Raw genomic sequence first — 6,000 nt, forward strand, 5'->3', positions numbered from 1 at the left:
GAGGCTTGTTGCTTCCCGCTTTACTCTTGTTGTTTTGCTACCTTTCGCTGCCATGAATGTTTGCCCTCTGCCATGTGCCACTCTGCCTTGGTGCCAGCCGAGTATGGACTGAAACCTCCACAATCTGTAAGCTACACAAGCCTTCCCTTCCTTCATTTTGGGTGTTGGGTATTTTGTCTCAGCAATGAGAGAAAAATAACCAAGATACCCTTGAAAAGAGAAAAAAAATGCATGTTTTCATACTGTGATACAACTTCGTATCAGATAATTACAACAAGAAGAGCAAGAGTAAGATGTTTTAGGTGTGTCTCAGAGTTTTTAGAAATTCAGCATTCTCTAGCCTCCATGTTTAAGATTTCTCTAGAGTGCACTTCCCTGTTTCCTGGGGCTCCAGCTGTTCTCTCCCTTTGCTAACTCCCTCTGCCATGGGAGTCACACCCTGTAGAGTCCTGAGAGCCAGCACTGCATACCCACTCCTCCTTTGGTCTGCACTTTCAGATATGCTACAAACACACACACACACACACACACACACACACACACACACACACACATATACATTCATACACACATTTTCTCTTCCATCAAAACTGTAAGTACCTCCTCTATTAAGAGAGTTGTTGAGGCTGAGGCTTCTCTTAGTGATGCATTTCGTAGTGCTATTGCTATATTCAAAGTAGAAGATTTGCATGCCTTTTCCATTTCTAAACTCAGCAGCTTCAAGCCCATGAAGATTTGAAAATTCAGTTTAAAAACGTTTCATTTGATTATCTCAATAGCCTGTGAAAATCTGTATAAGTAAGAATGACGTTGGTTATGCTGTAATAACAAGTGGTCCCAAACTCTCAGTGTCTTCAAACAGCAAAGGCTTATATTTTTATCAATGCTGCATATAATATTTAGGTCACTGGAGCTCTGTTCCACATCATGCCTACCTACTGTTTACCTTTCCTTTAGTCTATTCATCATTCACTTCTTCTTCCAAAAGAACTCCTACTATATTTCCTTCATTATAGAAGCTTTTAGTATCACCAACATGAAAAATACATATTCCTAGGCTTTCAGGGTTTCATTTTCTAGTGGAATAGTCAGTTAAAATAGAAAAGAATTCCCAAAGCCATGTAATAAACACTGTCATGAAGATCTCTTCCATCAGTCTCTAGGAGTATATCTCCCAAAGTGAAAGTAGGAAGATTGAAAGGGCTCAGATGAGAGTAACAATCCCTAGAAATAATTGGGCCTACAAAAAAGAGATTTCAGACAAATTTAGCTAAGATGCCTGAGACTGGTAAACATGGATTTAAAAAAAAAAAAAATAAGAAACCTGAAAATTAGGCAACTGTATTGTATGCTAGTGGGTGGGAGAGGATTGCTAACAGAAGGCAGATGATTTGAATGGGACCTCAAAAGGGGAAGTATTACTGATATTACTCTATTGTGTATGATGTAGTAATTTCAACAGTCCTGGAGACAGCCTGGGAAATCTGAGGCCCTAAAAGACTGATTCATTTGCCCAGCTCCCAGAAAAAGGGACTGGCCATGCTGAGATTTCATCCTAAGTCTTTCCTCTCAAAGCCAAGTGCCCACGTGTATTCCGTGTTGCCACCTGTAGCCCAGTACCCCACCGGGGCCACTATCCCTGCAGCTCACAGCCCATAGACAAAAACACAAGATGACAAGATGGTGCTTCCAGGGGAAGACTGTAATCTTGAGTTTTCCAGCTGCTACCTTGCTCTGTTTGAAACTAAGATTGCATCTGTATTATTACATTTCAAGTGCTGCTCTAGATCTCTGAAGATCAGCATCGCAGACAAATTTATGACTATCCATTTACCAGTCAGTCTTTTGAAATTTCTCAGTTTAGGGATGAACACAGTGGATTGTGTGCCCCTTTCAGGCCCTACCCCACCCTGCTCTTAGCCTGCAGGCAACAGGGAGAGGTGCTACATCAAGTTTTCAACAGGATGACAGAGTAGTTAGTCTTGCTAGAGTTTTTTTTTTTTAAGTTAGCATAGCCATAACTCTACTCAATTTTGAGTTTCTGTACATCAGTAGATAAGTGGTATACTTTAAAAAAAAGTTTCTCAGGCTTCCAAATGAATCAAGTGGTCTCTTTTTTTAAAGTTAATTTGAGGGGCTGGGGATTTAGCTCAGCAGCAAAAGCGCCTGCCTGGCAAGTGCAAGGTAGTGAGTTTGGTTCCCGGTACCGGAGAAAAAAAACAAAAAAAAACAAAAAACAACAAAAAAAATAAAGTTAATTTGAGTCATATTATTAATGTGATCTGGGCCAATGAAGAGGACTATGATCCTTCTGTCACCTCATAGGTAATTCCTAAGGGATCATCCTGTACAAGACACATTTTAGAGAAAGGGAAAATAGTGGAGAGAGACCCCGATTTCTGAACAAGATGGATGGATTAGTGACTGCAAACCCTCCTAACTGAATCAATAAAGAAAAGAAAAGATATATAATGTGTTGAAGACACTGAGATCAGGCAGTGAAAGACAGTGATCCCTAAGAAGTGAGCAACAAGTAGGGTGATCTCGTGACTACCCAGTTTCACTGCCTTGAAGTTTCCAGGTCACAGTTGCCAGGTCAGACTGTGGGAATCCAGAGTTGAGGAGATGGAGCAGAGAGATGGAGGAGACAAAGGTAAGCTAGAGTATGCAGGGGAAGTTATCAAGAGAAAGTTGCACGGAGAGAAAAGTCCTGAGCTTTGCTTTGTCAGGGTTTTAGCAGGAAATGTTGAATGCACTCATGTGGGGAAACTTCCCAAGTGTGAGTTAAAGAGCCATCCAAGCAGTTTAGAGAAATAGTTCTTGATGCACACAAAGGGCAGAAATTGTCTTGTTCCCACAACTACACAGGGAAAATAGGTAAATCATGGGTAATTGAGCAGAATACTCAAAATCTTGCCTCAGTGGTAGAGAATAACTATTCCTGGTTGAATATTGCTCTGAACCTTTCTAATGAATCATAAAGGCAAGACCCAAAATTATTAGACAGTTTCCAAGTAACTTACCTAGAACACAGTTTAAGAATGCCCATAGGGAAAAGAAAGAAAGAAGGAAGGGAAAAATATATATGTATGTACAAAGATAGCTGGGGTAATTGTACTGCTGATATCTATTGGTTTATTGAAAGAAACAGTTAATGCTTAAATTTTTTTGACCAATTTTCCATGCTTATATCTGGTAATCTGAACAACCAATTGGAAGACAACAATATGCAATACAACAACCATTGATGAATTTCTACCATCTTGTTTAGTGAAGCTCTGTATCATTTTTGTTTTTTGTCTATTACTTTTTATTCTCTCTGTTTGATCAATCTTGCATTTTAAAATTTTTTTTTATTTTTTGTCTTTTTTTGAGACAGGTTTCACTGTGCAGTTCAGGCTGGCCTTGAACTCACTTTATAGCCCAGGCTGGCCTTGAACTTACAGTGATTTGCCTGCCTCAGCCTTCCAAGTGCTAGGATTAGAGGTGTGTGCCACTATGCCTGGCTAATCTTGCATTCTTACATCTGGTAATCTGAGCAACTTCACTGAAGATAACAATATGTAATATAACAACCATTGTTAATTTCCTGTCATCTTGTTTTGAAATTCTGTATAATTTTTATTGTTTTTGTGTTGTTTTATTTTTGTCTTTGTTGTTATTTTGTTATTGTTTTTACTCTTTAAAAAAATGCTCATAGGAAAATAAAAATATTACATTCATAACATGATAAAATCCATAGTATCTACCATCCAATTAAAAATTCCAGAAAGGTAAAGAAACAGGAAAATAGGACTCATAAGGCAAAATGGCAAACAGCCAAAACCACCTGAGAACCAATACAACTGTTGGAGCTACAGAAAGAGCTTAGTATAAATGCATTTCATGTACTTGAAATTTTAAGTAAAGACACAAAAGATATAAAAAGACTCAAGTCAAACTTCTAGATATGAAGACTACAAAGCATGAGATGAAAAATGCACTAGGAAAGTGATGGTAGATTGGAGATTGCAAAAGAAAAGTTCAATGTTAATGAATACATAACAAAATAAAAGAGAAAAAAATGCAAAAATAGAAAAGACCATCAGTAACTTGTGGAATTTAAAAAGGGTTAATAAGACTCTGGCTGGACTAAGAAAGAAAAAGAATATCTATAGCTATTAAATGTTATTAAAATAATATCATTGGGGGCTGGGGATATAGCTCAGCGGCACAAGCACTTGCCTAGCAAGCGTGAGGTTGTGAGTTCAATTCCCAGTACCAAAATAAATAAATAAATAAATAAAATAATATCATGAGCATTTCTATGCTTACAAGTTTTTAACAAAGTTTCATTGAGGCAAGAAAAAGAAAGACATTCAGATTGGAAAAGAAGAAGTAAAAGTCATTTTTTTCTAGGTGACATGTTTAGTTATGTAGATCTGAATCTATGAAAAAAATGTACTAAGTCAAATAAGTGGGTTTAGCAAGATTGCCAGGTACAAGATCACTATTTAAAAATTAGTTGTTTTTTCTATTTGCCACAAACAATCCAAAATTGAGATAAAAAATTCATAGTATTTATAATTCCACAAAAAATTATGAGATGCTTAATGGTAAATCTGACAAAATATGTTTAAGACCTATATACCAAGTAATAAAAATGCTCCAGAAAAGTCAAACAAATAAATGGAGAGATATATTTTGTTCATGAATTAGAATATGCAAAATTCTACCTGGCTTTTTAGGTAAAAATGAACACATGATTCTAAAATTTATATGGAGATGCAAAAGACCTAGAATAGACAAAACAACTTTGACAAGAATTAAGATTCGAGTACCAGTAATATCACCTTAGTTTAACATTTATTACATAGCCACTCTAATGAAAATACTATATTGGCACAAAGACTATACATGAACAGAACAGAATGTGAAATATATATACCCATGGTAAATTTTTGTTAAAGATGCAAAGGAAATTCAGCAGAGTGGATTCTTTTCAAAAAAAATGGTACTGAAACAATTAAATATCCACATGCAAAAATAATGAATTTCCATCATTCTTTGCATCACATACAAAAATGAATTCAATTTAGTGATGGACTGTATGACCTAAAGCTATAAAACTACAAGGAATAAGCATAGGAACAAAATCCTCTGTGGGCCAGGGATGTAGCTCAGTGGCATAAGTGCTTACTTGGCAAGCCTGCGGTCATGAGTTTGATTTCTGGTACAAAAAAAATTTCTCCCTGACCTTTTGCTAAACTGAGCTTGATTAAATTTAAAAACTCTGTAAAATTGTGTAAGAGAATAGAAAGATAAGAAATAGACTAGGAGAAAATGTTTGCAAAAAGAAATACACACATGTATGTATGATAAGAGATTCATATCTAGAACTTCCCAAATTCAATAATAAGAAAACAACCTGTTTTTTAATGGTAAAGACTAGAATAGACCAAAAGATATATGTAGACAGCAAATAGCACATGAAATGATGTTCACTGCCTTTGGAAAATTCAAATTAAAGCCACAGTGAGAGGACAGCACATATTTATTAAATGGCTTGAAACACAAACACACACACACACAAAACTGACCTCCATAACGTTGGTGAGAGTATGGAGAAACTGGAACTCTCATACAATTGAGTGGGAACATAAAATGGAAAAAAAACCCTTTGGAAAAAAGTTTTACAGCTTTTTGTAAAGGAAATAAACATTTCTTATGTGATCCAGGCATTCCACTTCTAGGTCTTTAGCCATAAGCGACAAAAGTATATGTTCATCTAAAACCTTATGTGCAAAAATTTGTACCACTTTTATTCATAATATTCCTGAAAGGAAATGGGCCAAAGGCCCATCAATAGGTAAACAGATAAATTGTGGTATATCCACACAATAGAATACTTCTAGTCAACTACTCAAAAAGGAATGAGTCTAAAACATAGATGAGCCAGGTGTGCACATCTGTCATCCCAGCACTCTGGGAGGCATTGCAAGTTCAAGTCCAGCCTAGGCA

Source organism: Chinchilla lanigera, unplaced genomic scaffold (assembly GCF_000276665.1).
Source record: "Chinchilla lanigera isolate Chin_1 unplaced genomic scaffold, ChiLan1.0 scaffold00013, whole genome shotgun sequence".
Classification (NCBI taxonomy): domain Eukaryota; kingdom Metazoa; phylum Chordata; class Mammalia; order Rodentia; family Chinchillidae; genus Chinchilla; species Chinchilla lanigera.